Consider the following 22,890-nt stretch of genomic DNA (forward strand, 5'->3'; position numbering starts at 1 on the left):
AACATGTGTTCAAAATTTTAGCCATCTATCTCAATTCGTTCAAAAGATAGCATGATCACAACAGACAGACAGACGGACGTCGCTAAATCGACTTAGAATTTAACGCTGATCAAGAATATATATACTTTGTTGGGTCTGACATGAGTGTTTCGAGGAGTTACAAACCGAATTACAAAGTTAATATTCCCTCCATAGAACAAACAAACTCTTCTAACGAATTTAATGTGAAATTTTTGCTGACGAAGTAGAGGGTATTTTCTAGTTGTATACTATGTTGAACAACATAAATTGAGGTGGCTACAATTTCACCGATTTTGTTAAAATCAAAACAAGGTTTGTAAATGAGTCGGTACCGACCACGTTTACGAAACGTTTTATAAATTCCATTCAAATTTTAACATTTCATGCAAAGAGTGTCTACATAAAGGTAATATATTCCTCTGATTTATTTCCGATATCAATCAATTAATTGCCTATTTAAATGACATCTTAATTGGAGATCGAGGCAAAATAGATAAACATAATAATAACCTGAATCAGCATCCAAAAATATCTTTCACGGAACACAATCACCTTATCGGCAAATAATTAGTTTGACATTAAATTCCAAACGAAGGAAAAAGTAACCGTGACCTCCATTCGTGGCAGAGATGAAACCCGGCGCTTATCAGTAAAATGCAAATTTCGCCGAGCATGTGCCAAAATATTTTCATGCTCACACACATCGTCATGGATTAATTGGCTGGATTTTCTTTGCACCACTCACCACAGCACCATATCATTAGCATTAAATTCCCATTCACACACACACACACACACAAAATTCCATATACACACACATATACATATTATGGTAAATAAGGTAAAGGCATTGGGTGTTACTTGGCAATATACCCATACATAAACAAGCTTGCCAGAGAGACATCTTAATTTATTTGCCACTAATATATTTTATACACAAATATTTACAGTTTGCACAATGGCACCGTTACACGTGGCAGAACATTGCACGTTGTCGGGAGAGCAACGGAAGGTAGGGGAGAGGGTGGTGGGTGCTAACTTACATGAAGAATATAAATAATCTAATTGTTGTCACAAAAGCGATACACGTGGAATATCACTTATGTTGGAATTCCTTTGGGGTTGGCAAGTCCTTGATGATTACCTTAAGAGCCTGGAAGAGGAGATGCAACAAAGCAAAATTTTTCAATTATGATGTGATGAAATTTCTGTCGTTATACGGGGGAAAAATTGTCCCTTCTTATACTGCTATTGCAATTTATTAAAACTAGGTGTTCTTAATATTCTTACATTTGAGGTATCTAGTGTCCTCGGCAATACTATTGATAACAATCAAAGACTATTTTGGTTGATAACATTGTTAAAACCCAAAAGCAAATAACAATGAAAATCCAGCAGATTATGAAACTAGTGTTAAAAATAGAAGACACGTATTTCGGTGTTTTAAAAGTCTACATCACAAAGTACAATTAAAAAAGGGGGTAAGCCCCCCCCCCCCCCCCATCCTCCACATTTTTGTAAATTTTCGGATTAAGATTCCTTGGAATCCGTTGATTTTAATATTTTAGATAAATACACAATCATTACACTGCGCGACAAAATTCAATTTTTTTTCAATAATTACAGTCTAAACAATGCATTTATGAAAATAAAGCAGATAGATACAATTCTATCGATGTTTTGAAAGTTCACATAGTATAGTAACCTAAATAGTGGAGCCAATTTCCCCCATCTTCAACAAATTTTGAAATTTACAGATTAAGATTCCTTGGAATCCGTATATTTTAGGTACATAACAATATTACAGATAAAATTTCGAGGAGTATTTTGGTCGAAAATTTTAACCCTCTAGCGAGTTGACAAATGTTTTTTTTAATCCGGGGCTTTTTTCAAATTATGGTTGAAAACTTTATTTAAACGGTATCACAGCAAGTCAAAATGTCCTACAAAATTGTTTGTAAGAAAATTCTACTATAGATCCTAGAACACGTCAAATGTCTAAATCTTATTTAAACGCCAGAAATTAAAATACATTAAGAAAGCATTTTTGGGTAAAAGCCATAATTGGTGTGGGTTTTAATTTTAGAAGGATAACAACAAAAGCAAAAATATTTTTCATCAAATTTTACCAAAAGTCACCAAAGGAAAGAAAACTTTACCTCCATTAAATGCCAAGAAAAAATATTTTTTTTACTTTTTTATTTAATAGAACAGTGTTTGGCTTGCTTGTTTGGGATACCATAGTATTTTGTTGTTGCAAAATCGTCAAGCAAAATCCCATTATTGTTGTTTTTATAAAAACAACGTTTGTTTATGAGTGGAGAACGATGGTAATGTTTACCAGGGGGTAAGGCAGGGAATACCTAGGTTTCGGAAAGAGCCACCAATCCTCATCAGTTCCCTTGTTTCTTGTCTGGGATATTCTCCCCAGAAGTTATTTAAAAAAATAACTTCTCTGCCTTACCCCCTGGTAAACATTTTTATTTAATTTTTCTTTTGATTTTGAAAAAAGTTGTCAAAAGATGAAATCAGAAAAAAAAAATAAATAAAAATCAAAATCAAAATTACCTTAAGTGTCTTTGGGCAAAATCCGTTTCAGGACATTTGGAGTCGATCTAGTGATGTCCGTCCGTCCATGTGTCTGGCTGGTGCGCACGATAACTCTCGAACAAACTTGTACATATGAATATTATATATTATTATGAAATTTAGATCATGTTCGGAGATTGGCAATATCGGTCCATTCCTTCTGGAACATACCCCAAAAAATTCGAAATTTTCAAAAAAATATTTTACTGCTCCAACTTTGAAAATCCTAATATTTCCTAGCACAGTTTTAATAATTACAACTCCCATAAAATGCGCTGATGAGTCCGATCGTCTTGATTTGGTGTAAAAATGGATTTTGTCGGACCACTTCTTTTGGTACCTCCCCACAAAGGGTCAATATTTTAAATAACAATGAAGCTCATAAAATGCGAAATTAACTTCCGATTCCATTCAGATTTGGTACATCTCAATATTTCCATCAACACAAGAAGATGATAGAGACCGCATCATTTCTTCTGACGTCTTCTGGGACCTGTAGTAGAATTTTATGACAAATAATTTGGTAGAATATTTTGGGTAGAGTATTAGGGTTAAAAAATTAGACCAAAACAAGTAAGCAAAGGCTACAGTCGAGCGGGGCCGTCCGTTGAATACCCTACAACACTATAATAAATGATACAGTTTATATAGGCCATATACTCGAAAGAATTCCACAAGATATTGTGACAAATAATAAAAGAAAACCATCAGGTTTCGTTCTCTAATTTTCGAATAATAGCAACTTAAACGAATTTGCTCATTTCCAATTTATTGGTAGATGTTGCACGTAAATGGTCTTCCTAGATCTGGAACCAATATTTCCCAAAGACCTATAATCTCTCAGAAGTGGCAAAAGATTAACATTTATTATTGGTTTTTGACTGAAACGCATCTATATGAGATACAGACATTTGACTATATTCTTCAACGAAATCAGCCTTAACGAAATAGCCAGCAGTGCGCCTTTCCTGTATTTGTGAATTCTCCAAAAAGTCACTGGAATGGATATTTTCGTATTTTGTCTACAAAAGTTGGCAAACTATTTCACACATTGAATATTTTTGGATGGCCATCCAAAACTATTTGGCTTTTACAAAGTCCGGTAACCTCCATTCAAATCGTGCGATAATTACGACCTGCCGACAATTTTGCAGTTTTTTTGTCCATTTCAACCCCTAAATATATGGCGATTATCTCCAAAAAGAGTAGGCTTCTATTCTGACCCTCATCTTATCCCCATGCAAATTTCATAAGGATCGGGCCATAAATGCGATCTGTATATGATACCTTGATATCCTAACTACTTAGTTTTGTTAGCAGTAGAAATATTACCAAATGTTTAATTCAAATGAAAATATGCCAAAAATATGACAAAATTGAAAAAATATGAGAAAATATTACAAAATCAAAATTTTCATCTTTAGAGAGATATTTTTATGCGATTTTTTAGACGTTTTTTCTTTCCTGCCAAGAGGCCATTTTGAATTAATGAGAACTGTCGAAATCAGTTCAGCCGTTCTCGACATATAAGAGATCTTTCAAGCATATCTTCTTTGATAGACATATATATCGCACATATTTTGCTATATATCCGATTTGATGGATGTTATCATCAATGTAAAGATCAGAAGTAACCTAGTCATGGCTTTGTGATTTCGCCGGGACTTAAAATATTCGAGGTTTATTGAAAAATTTTGAATTTTTTCAATACAAGAGATATGGTGAATTTTACCCGCTAAATATTATCCGATGACAACCCAAATTGGTAGGCTTCTTCCCCGTCCTAAACTCTAGCTACATGTGAAATTCCGCGTCGATTGGTCTATAATTGCGACCTGTATAGCTACTGCAAAATCCGACATTTTTTCAGTATTTGGTCCATTTCAACCCCTAAACATTTGGCGATCATCTCCAAAAGAAATAGGCTTCTATTCTGACCCTAACCCCACCTTCGTGCAAAATTTCGTAAGGATCGGGCTTAAACACTACATTTGGCATACTTTGCAATATAAACTTTCAAAACGTCGATACACGTGTCTTTTATATTTTACTCTACTTTCATAATCTGTTGTAGTTTTTCTGTATATTTTGACTTGCTACGGTCCCATTTAAACGAAGTTTCTAGTCTTTTTTTGAAAAAAGGACTAAAATACCCTCTCGGTGACTCGGTTGTTAACCCAATGTCGACCAAAAAAAATTCTCATATTGTTATCAGTAATATTGCCGAAGACATTATATACCATAAAATGTCTGCATTTCAAAAATTCCTAATCCGAAAATTAAAAACAAAAATGGAAGAGGGAGAAACTTAAATTTCGCCTAATTAGGTTACATTGCTATGTAAACTTTAAAAGTACCGATACAGCTTTCTTCTATTTCGAGCTCAACTTTCATAATCAGCTCGATTTTTCCTGCAATTATATTTTGTATTGTGCATTGTAATTAATGTCAAATAATGTTATGGGATCGACAGTACGGCATCAATATTGCAACGTTTATTTAATTTGCATTCCACTATTAATTAACTTCCTTTGTAATGAATTTGTGTGCAAATAGTAGTTGAGATCTTAACCTCAATACAAAATAGCGAATTCCATGAAAATGTTACATTCTTCAATTTTCATTGCAAACTACAGGAGAAAAAAGTGAAGCCATTAAACTATTTAAACTATTTTGCAACATCAGCAGCAGCCATAAATGAGGAAAACTTTTTTCCATTACCAACAGTTGTTGACTGACTGACTACCTGAAACTGTGTATTTAGTGCAAGCAACTGAAACGGACATACATAAGTAGCTGGGAATGTTATGTTGTGTCCGACCTTTATCGATTCCAAGTAGCAACAAAACATTGTTTGTTGTTTCCATACAACGTTAACAGGAATGGAAGCCATGCCACCCTAAAAGCTATGGGCTATTTGACCTGGCACGTGCTTAGGGTTATGTTACTGCAATCTGTGTCAGTTACTCCATGGCCAACAATGTTGCACAAAACGTTAAGTCTTGCGATTTAATGAAATCAAACAGCAGTTACGAATTCTTTTCAATCTTTCAACGAATGTCTTGAAATAATAATGCATTCCGAACATATCGACACGAGGCCATGTAACAGAGATTTTCAAAAAGAAAAATTCCTGCAATTGCAAACAAGGGGAGGTATGTGAGGCACTTCTGTGGAATTCAGATTTAAAACAAATCGAGAAAAAGAAGAACAATTTATTTTCTCTTGAAATTAGGGATTTGTAAATAGTAACATTTTCTGCGGATTTTTTGTAAAATGTCGTTAAAAATATTCTTTAAAAAATCCACGTTTATGTGGCTGATGGTCCTTGAAAAATATTCTTTAAAAAATCCACGTTTATGTGGCTGATGGTCCTTGAAAAATATTCTTTAAAAAATCCACGTTTATGTGGCTGATGGTCCTTGAAAAATATTCTTTAAAAAATCCACGTTTATGTGGCTGATGGTCCTTGAAAAATATTCTTTAAAAAATCCACGTTTATGTGGCTGATGGTCCTTGAAAAATATTCTTTAAAAAATCCACGTTTATGTGGCTGATGGTCCTTGAAAAATATTCTTTAAAAAATCCACGTTTATGTGGCTGATGGTCCTTGAAAAATATTCTTTAAAAAATCCACGTTTATGTGGCTGATGGTCCTTGAAAAATATTCTTAAAAAATCCACGTTTATGTGGCTGATGGTCCTTGAAAATATTCTTTAAAAAATCCACGTTTATGTGGCTGATGGTCCTTGAAAAATATTCTTTAAAAAATCCACGTTTATGTGGCTGATGGTCCTTGAAAAATATTCTTTAAAAAATCCACGTTTATGTGGCTGATGGTCCTTGAAAAATATTCTTTAAAAAATCCACGTTTATGTGGCTGATGGTCCTTGAAAAATATTCTTTAAAAAATCCACGTTTATGTGGCTGATGGTCCTTGAAAAATATTCTTTAAAAATCCACGTTTATGTGGCTGATGGTCCTTGAAAAATATTCTTTAAAAATCCACGTTTATGTGGCTGAAGGTCCTTGAAAAATATTCTTTAAAAATCCACGTTTATGTGGCTGATGGTCCTTGAAAAATATCTTTAAAAAATCCACGTTTATGTGGCTGATGGTCCTTGAAAAATATTCTTTAAAAATCCACGTTTATGTGGCTGATGGTCCTTGAAAAATATTCTTTAAAAAATCCACGTTTATGTGGCTGATGGTCCTTGAAAAATATTCTTTAAAAAAATCACATTTATGTTGCTGATGGTCATTGAAAAATAAATATGCAATTGCAAACATGGAGAGGTATGTGAGACAGAAAACATTTGTGAGGAATTTGGATTTAAAACAAATCGGGAAAAGGAAGAACAATTTATTTTCTCTTGAAATTAGGGATTTGCGTATTTTTTATAAAATGTCCTTGAAAATATTCTTTAAAAAATCCACGTTTATGTGGCTCCACGTTTATGTGGCTGATGGTCCTTGAAAAATATTCTTTAAAAAACCACGTTTATGTGGCTGATTGTCCTTGAAAAATATTCTTTAAAAAACCACGTTTATGTGGCTGATTGTCCTTGAAAAATATTCTTTAAAAAATCCACGTTTATGTGGCTGATGGTCCTTGAAAAATATTCTTTAAAAAATCCACGTTTATGTGGCTGATGGTCCTTGAAAAATATTCTTTAAAAAATTCACGTTTATGTGGCTGATGGTCCTTGAAAAATATTCTTTAAAAATCCACGTTTATGTGGCTGATGGTCCTTGAAAAATATTCTTTAAAAAATCCACGTTTATGTGGCTGATGGTCCTTGAAAAATATTCTTTAAAAAATCCACGTTTATGTGGCTGATGGTCCTTGAAAAATATTCTTTAAAAAATCCACGTTTATGTGGCTGATGGTCCTTGAAAAATATTCTTTAAAAAATCCACGTTTATGTGGCTGATAGTCCTTGAAAAGTATTTTTTAAAAAAATCCACGTTTATGTGGCTGATAGTCCTTGAAAAGTATTTTTTAAAAAAATCCACGTTTATGTGGCTGATGGTCCTTGAAAAATATTCTTTAAAAAATTCACGTTTATGTGGCTGATGGTCCATGAAAAATATTCTTTAAAAATCCACGTTTATGTGGCTGATGGTCCTTGAAAAATATTCTTTAAAAAATCCACGTTTATTTGGCTGATGGTCCACGAAAAAATATTCTTTAAAAAATCCACGTTTATGTGGCTGATGGTCCTTGAAAAATATTCTTTAAAAAATCCACGTTTATGTGGCTGATGGTCCTTGAAAAATATTCTTTAAAAAATCCACGTTTATGTGGCTGATGGTCCTTGAAAAATATTCTTTATAAAATCCACGTTTATGTGACTGATGGTCCTTGAAAAATATTCTTTAAAAATCTACGTTAAGTGGCTGATAGCCCTTCAAAAATATTCTTTAAAAATCCACGTTTATGTGGCTGATGGTCCTTGAAAAATATTCTTTAAAAAATCCACGTTTATGTGGCTGATGGTCCTTGAAAAATATTCTTTATAAAATCCACGTTTATGTGGCTGATGGTCCACGAAAAAATATTCTTTAAAAATCTACGTTTAAGTGGCTGATAGCCCTTCAAAAATATTCTTTAAAAAATCCACGTTTATGTGGCTGATGGTCCTTGAAAAGTATTCTTTAAAAAATCCACGTTTATTTGGCTGATGGTCCACGAAAAAATATTCTTTAAAAAATCCACGTTTATGTGGCTGATGGTCCTTGAAAAATATTCTTTAAAAATCCACGTTTATGTGGCTGATGGTCCTTGAAAAATATTCTTTAAAAAATCCACGTTTATGTGGCTGATGGTCCTTGAAAAGTATTCTTTAAAAAATCCACGTTATGTGGCTGATGGTCCTTGAAAAGTATTCTTTAAAAATCCACGTTTATGTGGCTGATGGTCCTTGAAAAATATTCTTTAAAAAATCCACGTTATGTGGCTGATGGTCCTTGAAAAATATTCTTTAAAAAATCCACTTTTATGTGGCTGATGGTCCTTGAAAAATATTCTTTAAAAATCTACGTTTAAGTGGCTGATATCCCTTCAAAAATATTCTTAAAAAAACCACGTTTATGTGGCTGATGGTCCTTGAAAAATATTCTTTAAAAAATCCACGTTTATGTGGCTGATGGTCCTTGAAAAATATTCTTTAAAAAATCCACGTTTATGTGGCTGATGGTCCTTGAAAAATATTCTTTAAAAAATCCACGTTTATGTGGCTGATGGTCCTTGAAAAATATTCTTTAAAAAATCCACGTTTATGTGGCTGATGGTCCTTGAAAAATATTCTTTAAAAATCCACGTTTATGTGGCTGATGGTCCTTGAAAAATATTCTTTAAAAAATCCACTTTTATGTGGCTGATGGTCCTTGAAAAGTATTCTTTAAAAAATCCACGTTTATTTGGCTGATGGTCCACGAAAAAATATTCTTTAAAAAATCCACGTTTATGTGGCTGATGGTCCTTGAAAAATATTCTTTAAAAAATCCACGTTTATGTGGCTGATGGTCCTTGAAAAATATTCTTTAAAAAATCCACGTTTATGTGGCTGATGGTCCTTGAAAAATATTCTTTAAAAAATCCACGTTTATGTGGCTGATGGTCCTTGAAAATATTCTTTAAAAAATCCACGTTTATGTGGCGATGGTCCTTGAAAATATTCTTAAAAAATCCACGTTTATGTGGCTGATGGTCCTTGAAAAATATTCTTTAAAAAATCCACGTTTATGTGGCTGATGGTCCTTGAAAAATATTCTTTAAAAAATCCACGTTTATGTGGCTGATGGTCCTTGAAAAATATTCTTTAAAAAATCCACGTTTATGTGGCTGATGGTCCTTGAAAAATATTCTTTAAAAATCCACGTTTAGTGGCTGATGGTCCTTGAAAAATATTCTTTAAAAAATCCACGTTTATGTGGCTGATGGTCCTTGAAAAATATTCTTTAAAAAATCCACGTTTATGTGGCTGATGGTCCTTGAAAAATATTCTTTAAAAAATCCACGTTTATGTGGCTGATGGTCCTTGAAAAATATTCTTTAAAAAATCCACGTTTATGTGGCTTATGGTCCTTGAAAAATATTCTTTAAAAAATCCACGTTTATGTGGCTGATGGTCCTTGAAAAATATTCTTTAAAAAATCCACGTTAATGTGGCTGATGGTCCTTGAAAAATATTCTTTAAAAAATCCACGTTTATGTGGCTGATGGTCCTTGAAAAATATTCTTTAAAAAATCCACGTTTATGTGGCTGATGGTCCTTGAAAAATATTCTTTAAAAAATCCACTTTTATGTGGCTGATGGTCCTTGAAAAATATTCTTTAAAAATCTACGTTTAAGTGGCTGATAGCCCTTCAAAAATATTCTTTAAAAAATCCACGTTTATGTGGCTGATGGTCCTTGAAAAATATTCTTTAAAAAATCCACGTTTATTTGGCTGATGGTCCACGAAAAAATATTCTTTAAAAAATCCACGTTTATGTGGCTGATGGTCCTTGAAAAATATTCTTTAAAAAATCCACGTTTATGTGGCTGATGGTCCTTGAAAAATATTCTTTAAAAAATCCACGTTTATGTAGCCGGTAGTCCTTGCCACACATACATATCCTTATGTAAATCCACTTAGTATGCCTGACTGTAATGACCCTTTGCACTTTTCCATTATTTAGCCACGCCATCACACTTATGAGTATGTGCCACATATGAGTTGGCCTGGCTCATTAAGCTTCGTTCATAATTAGTCATAAATTATCCGAATAAATTAATATTTGTTACACTTCATTAATGTCATAACCAAAGGTGTTGTCATAAAGTTGAAATGTCAATATTAGCAAAATTTATTTGGTTATTATTCAAATAATCATGTGTGAGTGACTGTGTGTGTGTTTGTGTACACATCAATGCCAGGAAATCATATCAAAGCTACGAAAATGAGATTTAAGGACTAAAACAAATGGAAGGTTAACGAGAAAAGTTAATTCCACTGAATTTGTGTGCAGCAAAAAGGAGGCAGTTTGTCAGTTGGGATCAGTTTTAGTTAAAGTTTCTGTAGATTAGAAACCTTTTTGACTAGAATGAAGGTGAAAAATGATTGTTGAACCTAGTTGCTCCTCTTTTCGAATTAGCATCATGAGATATATCATATCAGTATTTCAAAAAAAAAGTCAAATGCCATTTCACCAGCTAAATATTATCCGGTGACCATCCAAAACTCTAGGCTTCAGCATTGACGTAAAATCTAACCTCAATATTTCATTTCTAATGGCCCACTGTAGGGTGGCTGCAAAATCTACATAATTTTTGGATTTTTGCCATTTGAAACACTATATTTTTTGCCAACATCTTCCAAAACAATAGGGTTCTACTCCGATTCTAATTAAAATGACCATAACTAAAAATGCGGGAATTTAGAAAAATGATCACAACGTTAACCAGTAAGGAAAAGTCAAAAGTCGGGCGGGGCCGACTATATGATACCCTACACCACTATGCATATTTAGTGGAGCTCCCATAACAAAAGAATTTGTTTGATGTAGATCATACCACCTATCAACATTTGGCTTCAGAGTTATAGTTTGGTTTCAGATTGAACTAATAAATGAGAGGTATGGCATATCCAATTCTGAATCGATTTTCGATAAATTTGACGGAGACATTTTAATCTTATTTGCCAAATAACATTGCTATAGAGTGTATGATATCACTTCGAGAAGGATTATTTTAAAAAAATATATATAGGAGCCGAGTTCCACAAAATGGAAACGTCCCGAAATTCACTCCATTTCGGCTGATATTAGCCATTATTTGCACAATAAACTTGAAATTGGATTAAGGATATATAGAAGATCTATATCCAAATCTGTATAAAATATGGTAGAGGTATTTTCGAGCTCTATAAGATGTCTGGTACCAAATATCATTTTTCCGGAATGTGTATTACGAATTTGAGGGACTTAAAACCCCAAATCGGATGAAACATACATATGGGAGCTATAGCTACATCTGAACTGATTTTCAAATTTGATTTACTTGCTTCTAGACTGAATTCGACCGGATATCTAAATCTGATCCGATTATCACCAATTTCAGTAGGGTTCGTCCTTGGGCTAAATAAATATTGTTTGCAAAATGTCATCTCACACGGATAATAAATGCGACCTGCATTTTGTTCACAAGAATACATGGACGGACGGACGCACATGCATAAATCGACTCAGAAAGTGATTCTATGAAGATCCTCAAAAGCAACTGTGGGTCTATTTTGCTTCCTTTTCCATGTTAGAAACAAATGTACATAGACATAATACCCTGACCACCATGTGGTGAAGGGTATAAAATACCTGAAATCGGAGTTATCATTATATGGAAGATGTATCAAAAGGTGGACCGATGCCCTTGTATGTACCTTAGCTTTGTCCTAAATGTTGCTAAATATATCTCAAACTATAGAAACTCACCAATTTAAAAGAAGAAAAAAAACAAATCCAGACAATGACATTGTGAATGAATAAATTTCCCACCCAGACGTTTTAAGTTGGATTTGCATGATAGGAGATCATTGGGCAACATTGGCCAACAGCTTCGGAACCTTCCCCATAGAGGGTCAACAGTTCGAATAATCATGACTCAAGGCCCCAAATATATCTGTAGGCAAAACGGACTGATACTGTTTAACTTTTTTTCATATGGCGTATTGATGACCTAAGAATAACACCGACAATATGCTGTCACCCATTTGCATTCATGTGTTATACAAATAATATTGCCTAGTTTTAGGTGTAAACGAAATTCCAACGACGAACTTTACATGCATACAATTCTCCAAACACCTCCATACTTCACAATTAAACTTGCCTTGAGTGAGCGCTAATAAACCAGTCATTCACAATGGCGCCGCAACAACTTCTCATCCCCACAATATTTGGGCAAAACAAACAACAAATGCACACCCAGTGTTGCCAACAATTTGAGAGCGAAAAGCGTAATTAAAAACCAGAAAAGCGTAAATGGCGTAAAAACTTTCCTTAAAAAAGCGTAAAAAGCGCTATGTACTTTTTTCTAACCAAAATGGCAAAATTGTCAATAAAACACTATTTTTAACTAAATGCTGTTTTATTCAAAAATTGAGATCGTATATTATATAAATATTTCATATGCATGAAGTGCATACATATTTTTAAAAAAATATGATATATTAAGAAGTTTTAACATGTGGTTAAAACTTTCAGACATACATTTTTATTAACAACAATTATGTTCACACATAAAACCCATAGCTTCAAATGCAGTCGAAGTTCTGTAAACTCGTACAACAAAGCAGCCATGTATGAACTTACGTTTTTTATACCCTCCACCATACTATGGATGGTATGTTAACTTTGTCATTCCGTTTGTAACTCCTCGAAATACTCATGTCATATTCTTCATGTCCAATGTCCGTCTGTCTGTCTGTTGCAATCACGCTATCTTTTGAACGAATTAAGATAGAAGACTAAAATTTTGCACACGTGTTTATATTTTCAGTAGGCAGGTTAAGTTCGTGAATGGGCCATGTAGGTCCACGTCTTCGTATAGCCACCATATAACGGTACCTCCCGAATATTCGGTATTTTGATGATTTTAGCGACATTATTCACCGGAATTGTTTCAAATTACGTATTTAGAATTCGTAATGGGATCTACAATATGTGACAAAAATTGTCTATGCAGTTCCAGGTTTTCGTATAGGCCCCATATATCACAACCTCCCCATATATCACAACTTCGTAATGTATGCTTCAGCCTATGACAGAAAATTGTCTATGCTGGTCCAGGTCTTCGCACAGGTCCGATATAACGGAACCTCCCTATAACGATATTTTGATGATTTTAGCTACATTATTCACCGTTTATTTCAAGTTTTCGAATTTGAATATGGTAATGGCTTATGACAAACAATGCCTATATTCGGTATTTTTAAAATTTATACAGAATTTTTAAGGATTTTATTTTTTGAAAGTTTCCAAATTCGTTCCAAATGGTGGAGGGTATTCAAAGTTCGGCCCGGTCGAACTTACTGCTTTTTAACTTGTTTCTCGTTCATTTCACTTTTCCTTCAATTGGTTTATAATACACAAAATTCTTCGTTTTATTTTAGTTTATTAAAAAAGAGTTACATGTAAACAAAAGAACTTCAATGACAGGAATGAAAGACACGTAAAGCATTTGCAGTAAAGAACTTGCGATAAGTAGATGTCATACTATCGAAATATTCGAATGTATAAACATTGACACATTTTAAAATCTAAAACCCGCTAAAAGCACCAAAAGAAAAGATGAAAAGCGTACGTACAGTGCTTTTTTTTTCGTTTCGCGCTATGCCTACTATTTTGGTGTTTTGGGGGGTCTAAAAAGCACCATAAATAGCGCGAAAAGCACTAAGTTGGCATCGCTGTGCACACCTCTGTTTTTATTCTCTCACTCTCCAATCGTCGCTCTCTTCATGCAACTCACTCTCCCACTCATTGCGGTTTTTGGTAAACCAAGTTTAACACACACGCGCACACACCCAAGCTGGCATCATCTCAAAGCGAAGAGTAAAGCCAACAAATCGTGTCGTTATTAAACAAGTCACTGTGGAGATCGCTTTAAGCCAAGTTAGTATGCAATCTTAACTCGTCGGGTTTGAACGTGAGCGAGAACGTGTTACGGAATAACGAAAACGGTGTTGAACATAAAACCAAGCGAACGAACGAAGGCGTTAATTGTATTCAATTGTGTGTTTGAAGTGTTTTGATGCAGTTGGCCGTCGACGTTGTTGTTATTTGTGTTGTTGTTGCTTGAGTGTGTTTTCCATTTGCAAAAACAACAAATCAGGTTTCGTTGCCGTCATCCTCATAATCAACATCGTCATCATCATCGTCGTTATTGGTCTTGATGATCATTTGCGTTGTTGTTAGTGTTTGGTAACCGTGCTGTTGTTATTGAAGATTATTCGGAATCTGAAAAAAATATATATCGGCCTAAAAAATAACACACAAAAATCAAAAGTATTCAAGTGAATAACATAGAAGACGAAACAATTCGAGCAAAAATAGAAGCAGTTACAAAAGTGAAGAGGAGTATCGAGAGTAGAAAAAGAAGAAGAAGAAATAACAACCAAGAAAATAAGGTCTATTGGAATTGCTCAAAGTCTTGGCAACTTGAAAAAAAAATTGTTTTAATGCGTTTTTTTTGTTTTGTTGCTGCCGTTGTTTTTGTAATTATTCGTCGCTCATTCAATCGATCCGTAAACGCCAAAGTGTTGTTGTTATTGTGTTATTTTACCTGGCTACTTCTTAACCATTGGCATTGTTGTTGTTGCTGCTGCTGTCGTTTTATTTTTGGTCAGAAGCAAAGAGGATTAATAAAATTTGATGTTGTTTTCAGCGCTGTTGTTATTGTTGTGTTATTTTAAAACGAATTACGTGAGTGTTAAACTTAAGTAGGCAAAAAAAGAAGAGAAAAGAAAGAAACACCAAAAAAATTGCAAAATATCTACCGATAACGAAAAAAAGTTTCTAAATTGCACAACAACTTTAAAAAGAAAAGGAAAAGAAAATAAAATCTCCTCTATGTTATTAATTCAATTTAAACAGTTTTATGGTCAAAAAATTACTCCGCTGCATTTTTGTGCCGACTCTGTAACAACTCCCCATTGAAAAGCAGTTCATAAACTAGTTTTCTCCACATTTGGCAAAAAGGAATTTCATTGGCCGCCACACGTTTTTGGATTGTCTTGTGCATTTCTTGCTACAGGTAAGTTATCCAAATTTGGGGATTGTTACGAGGAAAAAGTTTTCCTCAATTGCATATTTTTGTTTTGTTTATTTATTAAGATACACCAATACACGTACATGTTGTATACATTACAGATAAATTATGGAATTTTTCATAAGTCACTATTATTTTCGAATATAATTTTCAATGTTTAACAATTGACTTTATTCCATAAAAAGGTGTATTCGAAAAAGATCGATCATCAAATTAAACAAGTAAAATAACAGCTAAGTTCGGCCGGGTCTAACTTTTAATACTCTTCACCATTTTAAAGGAACTTAAAAAATTAAAAAAAAAATCCATAGAAAAATACTTCTCCAAGGAAACCTTCATAAGTAGTGGTTTATCATAGGCTGAAGTACTGATTGCGAACTTCAAATACAAACAAACAATTCCGACAAATAATGACTCTAAAATCATCAAAATACCGAATATCGGGAGTTATCATTATTTGTGGGCTATACGAAGACCTGGACCTGCATAGGCAATTTTTAGTCATAGGCTGTGGTTCCCACTACGAACTTCCACTATGAAATTTAGCATCATTCCGGTTAATAATGTCGCTAAAATCATCAAAATACCGAATATTAGGAGGTATCATTATATGGGGGCAAGAGGTGGAAATGCATAGGCGATTTTTTTATCATACACTGTAGTACCTATTACGAACTTCAAATACGGAATTTTAATTAATTTCGGTACAAAATATAGCTAAAATCGTAAAAATACCGAATATTGGGATGTACCGATATATAGAGGCTATGTGAAAACGTGTATTGACATGGCCCATTTACGAACTTAACCTGCCTACTGGCAAAACACAAAAGTTAACCTTCAATCTCAATTCTTTCCCAAGATAGTGTGATTACAACAGACAGACACACAGAAAGTTGCAAAATTCGTGGAGTTGAAAACGTAGTGTATAAGTTTATATACCCTCCATGGTATGGTAGAGGGTATAAAAAATAACAAAATAGCTGAAATTGGAGAGGAAATCCTCTGACTTGCGAATTCAGTTGTGTACGTCCCATTCTTTCAGGTATCTTTTAAACTTTCTGTTCAGCACTGGTCTCGAAACAGTAATTTTGCAGAAGACGATCTAAAATTTCCTGGGATAAAGCCTTCCGAACATCGAAAAAAATACACTATGCGACAACATTCATTATACCCTCAACCATATGGTTAGAGAAGACATATATCATTTGATACGGTCAGAACGTTCCTCATCGAAAACCTTTAGGCCCTAGTAGTCTTTCAGGACATTTGAAGTCGATCTAGCGATGTCCGTCCGCCCGTCCGTCTGTCTGGCTGGTGAGCACGATAACTCTCAAAGGAAGTACCCTAGTTTGTCCAAACTTAGTACATCGTCATATTGATATCAAACTTAGATCGAGTTCGGAGGTGGGCAATATCGGCCCACGCCTTCCGGGTCCTTCCCCCAAAAAAGGTCGAAATCTTCAAAAATCAAAAAATATATTTTCTGCACAGAAAGTGAAAAAATAATCTAATTTTGCTCCAACTTTGCGAATCCTAATATTTGCATCAATTCTAGGTCAGATGCGAAAGTGGACAATGTCGGTCCACCCAATCAATTGCCCTCCTCAAGAAAGAATCATCATTTTTTAGAGAGGGTATATATCATTTGATACGGCAAAACGTGCCTAGTCAAAATAACGGTTTCAGACCCTAGATCTCTTTGGACCAAATCCGTTTCAGTACATTTGGAGTTGATCTAGCGATGTCCGTCCGTACGTCCGTCCGTCTGTCTTTGTGGCTGGTTGGTACGATAGCACTCGAAGGGAGTATCCGAAGGGAGTTTCAAACTTGGTACATCGTAATATTTTTGTCGAGATTAGATCTAATTCGGCGATGGGCAATATCTGTCCACTCCTTTCTGGTACCTCCCCCAAAAAAGGTCGATATTTTCAAAAAATATATTTTCTGCACATAAAGAGGAACGACAATCCGATTTTCCTTCAACTTTGCAAATCCTAATATTTGCGTCGTTAGGTGCGAAAACGGACAATATAGGTCCAGTCTATCAAATAACTCCCCCACAAAGAGTCACATTTTTGAATAATTACGACTCTTATAAAATGTGATGTAAGAGTCCGATAGTCTTTAAATTTCACACATCCCAATAATTTTATTAACCCTAGACCTGGTGTTAAGATGGAATGTATCGGTCCACTCCCTTTGGTACCTCCCCCACAAAAGGTCAAAATTTTGAATATCCATGAACCTCATAAAACGCGAAATTAACATCCGATTCCATTTAGACTGGGCACATCTGATTTTTTCTATCAAGGCAGGATCTGTTAAAAAACGGTAGAGATCGGACAATTCCTCCTGCTACGTCCCCCACAAAGGGTCAAAGTTTGAAATAACCAAAACATTTATAAAATCTGAAATAAGCAAGGGGTTATCTTTATATTTCACACATCTCATTATTTCCACTAACAAAAGATTTGTCTCGAAGATGGGATCCACTGCTTCTGGTACCTCCCCCACATAGGCCCAAAAATGTTAATATCCATGAAGCTCATTAAAAGCCATATTAACACCCGATTCCATTCAAGACTTGGTACATCTCAATATTTCCATCAACACAAGATCAGTTATATAGATGGTAGAGATCGGACCATTTCTTTTGCTACCTGCCCCACATACGGATCCCCCACATAAGATTTTGAAAAACAAAGAAAGCGAAATAAGCATTCAACACTCTTCAAATTTCACACATACAAACATCTTTGCTAACCCAATATCTGTTGTGCAGATGATATATATCTGCGAATCCCTTCTGGTACCTCACTCACAAAAGATCAGAATTTTCAATACTTCTATCTGTCATAACATGCGAAACAATTCAGCGATTCTTTTCAACTTGCTATGCCCAAATATTTCTCTCAATAAGAAGCCTAATATGAATATGAAAATTATCGGAATTTATTTCGCATAAAATTGGACATAAATATCCTTTCTTGTAATTTTTGCCCAATATTTCGCTCAATACTTTTTATATTTGTATTAGATGAAGTATAAAAATGGAATATTTCGGTAGACTCTATCTGGAACATCACGCATATTTTAACATTTTCTAAAGATGTAAAATTATTATATAAAGTGAAGGGGTAAATCGATATAATCCATACCGGGAACGTCACAATATTTATATCATATTTTTGGGTCCGATACGAAATTGACAATATTGGCCCATTCCTTCGGAGGCTCAAACGTTTGAATAATCGTAACATTAGTCAAAATATATTTAAATAATCGAAAATAGGCTGTGGGTATATATCTGTCGGTAATACCGACTGATAATTTTAACTTGTCCAGTAGTTGGCCTTCTTATAGAAGGTCCAGCAGTTGGCCATCTCCTAGTAGACCAGTAGTTGATCTTCTCCTAGAGGACAAGTCTCATAGAAGACCAGTAGATGGTCTTCTCATAGAAGACAAGTGTGTGGCCTTCTCATAGAAGATAGCACTCTTATAGAAGACCAGTAGATGGTCTTCTCATGAGAAGAGAAGGCCATCTACTTGTCTTGGTCTTTTCCTAGAATATTAGTTGTTGGTCTTCTCATAGAAGACCAGCCATCTCCTAGACGATCAGTGTTTGTTCTTCTTCTAGAAAATTAGTAGTTGGTCTTTTCATAGAAGATTAGGAGGTGGCCTCTTCATAGAAAACAGCATTGAGTATTCTTCTTCCAAAATCATAGCCTTCAAAAATCCCACAAAAATAATCCGAAGTTTGATTTAATTAGTCGATAATACCATTACAGCTGACATACAACGTACACATTTTCGTACATCGATTCCGAATTTAAATATTAAATGGTTCCCCCTTCATTATTTCCCCAATTTAGGAATTTTTGTTTATTTATTTTCTTATTATTTTATTTTTATTTTTTCTCTCTTATTAACTTTCATATCAATTTAAATCAATACTCGTACTATATTCACGTGTCTGTCTCTCGGTATGTCTGTTGGCTTATTTGCTTTGCTTGGCATTACCTATGTTTGTGAGTGAGCGTGTGTTTGTGTGTGTGTGTGGTATTATATCATCTCGTTATGGCTGATCTAATCTCAGCTGCTGTTGCTACAAAAAAACTGCTTGTTTTGCTTATAAGAGAAATATGAAGAAATATAGAAGAAATATGTACAAAAAACACACACACACAAAAATAGTTTCATTCTACTTCATATGGGATTTGCTAATGCTCTTGTCGTCGTCATCGTCATCGTTGTAGTAATTGTTATTGTTGTTGCTGTTGCTTTTGGCTCTGGCTTGTTTCTTTTGTCTAAATATCCGAGACTGAGTTGGAGTTCGAAGGCGTTCTGCGGCCCCACTATAAACGTAAATCTCAAAGTCAAAGCTTAACAACTTACCTTGTAGTTTGCAATGTTAATGTGTGTGCGTGTGTGTGTAGTTCTTTTTTTTTGTGTGTCTCATTCTCATTGTGGGGGCTTCTCAACAAATCTGTATATTCTAATCTATGTATGTATGTAGTTATTTTCTGTGCGTACATTTGTGTCTGTGGACTTATATCAAGTTTTGGCATCATAAATATTTATTTTATTTCAGTTTTGTTTTTTTTTTCTTTTTGTGTTGGCTGTTTGCTGGGTCTCAGATCTTGCCATAATTCTCAATTGTTGGCTGAATTTTTGGTTAGATTAATCCGAAACTGGTATGCAAGAAAATTAGATTCAGACATTAGTTATGGTGATACATATTACCCATTGTTCAATGTATATGTGTGTGGCGATGTGTGTGTTTCGCTTAAATGCCATTTCAATATTCCAGAATTAATGAGTGAGGAACAGATGTGAGGTTTGTTATAAATATACTTTTGGAAAAAGTTAAAAAAAATACAGAAAGACATTTCTCAGAAGCAAAAGACTTCGTTTTGACCTTCTAAGATACTTTCGTTTAAATAATAGTCCCTATAGAAGTTCAACAAAGAAAAAATAATTTTAAGACAGCAATTCTTCTAATTCTTCTACCAAAAATATTCACAGGGGTAATCTAGCAGATTATGAAAGTAGAATCAAAAAAAGTATACACGTGTATCGGCGTTTAAAAATTTTACATCGCAAAGTAATTTAACAAGAGGTGGCAAGTTCCGCACTCTTCTACATTTTTTTCGAAATGTTTGGCTTAAAATCCCTCGGAATATGTTGATTTTAGAACATGTTGATGATTTGGGCAATATTGCAAACAAAAAAGAGTTTTTTGGTGAAAAATGTTAACCCTCAAGCAAGCCAACAAAAGGTGTCTTTTTGGTCCTTTTTTCAAAATATGGCTAAAACTTCTTTAAAAAGGATCGTAGCAAGTCAAAATATTCCAAAAAATTATTTTCCATAAAATACTACTGTAGGTCCTAGAAGACGTCAATAGCCTAAATCTTACTTACACGTCAGGAACAGGTTGAGATGAAAAAACTGCAACCAAATCCAGACTGCTGTCATTTCTAAGGCAATTGTCCGACAGTTGTTAAAATTATTCCAGTGACAGCTCATTATATTGTTTACAAACGTTCAAAAGCATTTTGCTGAGAATTTTCCAGAAAAAAAGTTTTTCGTGATGGAATCCAAGCGTGATAGTGTGATTTCTTTATATTTGGCTGGAAAACCACAAGTGGCTATGGTTAGAGCACTCCAGCATTTAAATGCGAATACATCTTTTGTGTCTCGCAGCATGGCTCGTTACTGCGATACTGATACTGGTAGCGTAGCCCGACGTCAAGGAAGTGGACGGAAGAAAACAGAAACATCATAAGAAATGGTTCGAAAAGTAAGGAAATAACTTGATCGAAACCCACGTCGCAGTGGCCGAAAAATGGCTCGTAAGTTGAACATACTCCATTCGACAAATATTGAAAAATGAGCTCGGGGTAAAGCCACTGAAATTTCAAAAAGTGCAAGAACTTACACCGCAACAGAAAGAAAATAAACTCAAAAGAGCTAAAGAGTTGCTTCGCTTGGCCGAAAGTGGTGAACTGACGAATTTGAAGAAATTATAAGGAAACATTCGCTGCCCAGCAGTTGGTAAAGAAATAAAATGATCGTTTTCCTTACCAAAGAGGTCAGCAGAAAATGTGCACCTTCGGTTGGCCACCAGAACTCAAGCGCCGGCCATGGTGATGGTGTGAGCCGCCATAACAGCCGATGGTCACTCTACGCTCGTATTAATCGACCGTGGCATCAGAATAAATGTCGAATTTTATCGAAAAATATTCTGGAGGGTGTATTAAGGCCTTGAGCACGCAAACATTTTGGTAGCACACCTTAGACATTTCAACAGGACTCACCAAGAATGGTTACAAAATGAGCCACCCAAGAATGGTTACAAAATGAGGTTCCTCGCTTCATTTCCAGCGCATAATGGCCACCAAAATCTCCGGATATCAATCCGTTCGACTATTGTGTCTGGAGTATTTGGAAAGCAAGGTTGGCCCCAAAAAATACCAAAGTGTCGATCACCCCAAGCAAGCGCTTCGCCGGGAATGGGCTAAAATACCGAAAAACAACATTCGGGCAGCGTGTGACGGTTTCATTGGCCGTTTGAAGGCCATAATTCGTGCCTAAGGTGACCAATTCGAACAAATCTAAACTTATTCTAAAATAGTATGCTATTTCCGACATTTTTTGCTTTCATTTAAAGTTTTTTTTTATATCTCACCCTGTATATGTCTCATAACTTTCAATCAGAGACCTGATGTGAGCATGGAATTTATTGGTTCCCTCCTTCTGGTATCCCCCCACAAAAGTTAAAATATTAATAAACAATTATTTAAAAAAATTGAAAATAAATGTTCGATTGTTCCTAAACATTACATCCCAATTTTTTCATCGGCATTACAGGGTTTCCCATATTCGACGGACCCATGACTCTTTGGGCCCATTCCAATCGACGACGCTTGTCCGCAGGCAACATTCTTTGCGTCAATTGAATTTTGTACGGAAACAAATGCAAATCAATGCGAATAATCCGTTGTAAAGTGGACCGAGCCATGCCCAACTGCTGAGGACGGCGTTTTTGGGATGTTCTTGGGGACCCCTAAACACTGGCTCGTACGGCAGCGATATTCTCGGCCGATCGCCTTGGTCGACTTTTATATGGCCTCTTCGGATTAAAAAGAGCCTTACCAGTCGAAAATTTTTCGCAAAAACACTTAATGGTGTTCTTAGAAGGCGCACTTCTCACATTTTTTAATGTTTTAAAAGCACGTTGAGTTTTCACAATTGACTTCTTCTGTTGAATGTAAATTTCAACTATTTCAGAGCGCTGACGTGTATTGGTTCATGGTAAAAATCTGCTTAGACTGATGCTTCTAACGCGGTACGTCATTAAGCGATGTGATATCTCTGTCAAAAGTTATGGCGTTACCAGATGGGTCCGTCGAATATGGGCAAACTTGTACATAGTGATATTGTATATAACCTGTCATGTATAGGAGGC

General features: G+C 34.8%; 1 protein-coding gene across 4 annotated transcripts in view; it reads left to right on the top strand.

Annotated features, from left to right (window-relative positions):
- The first annotated feature begins 14,264 nt into the window (after window positions 1–14,264).
- The window catches only part of LOC101896605 (uncharacterized), a 193,609-nt gene continuing 184,983 nt past the window's right edge, over window positions 14,265–22,890 (top strand). For 2 of the 4 annotated variants that reach the window (XM_059127453.1, XM_059127456.1), the window contains exon 1: window positions 14,265–15,404. The gene's annotated coding sequence lies outside the window, so the exon portion shown is untranslated. The remainder of the gene's footprint in view (window positions 15,405–22,890) is intronic. The other 2 variants (XM_059127454.1, XM_059127455.1) reach the window with 2 other exon arrangements.

The sequence above is a fragment of the Musca domestica genome, unplaced genomic scaffold (genome assembly GCF_030504385.1).
Source record: "Musca domestica strain aabys unplaced genomic scaffold, Musca_domestica.polishedcontigs.V.1.1 45, whole genome shotgun sequence".
NCBI lineage: Eukaryota > Metazoa > Arthropoda > Insecta > Diptera > Muscidae > Musca > Musca domestica.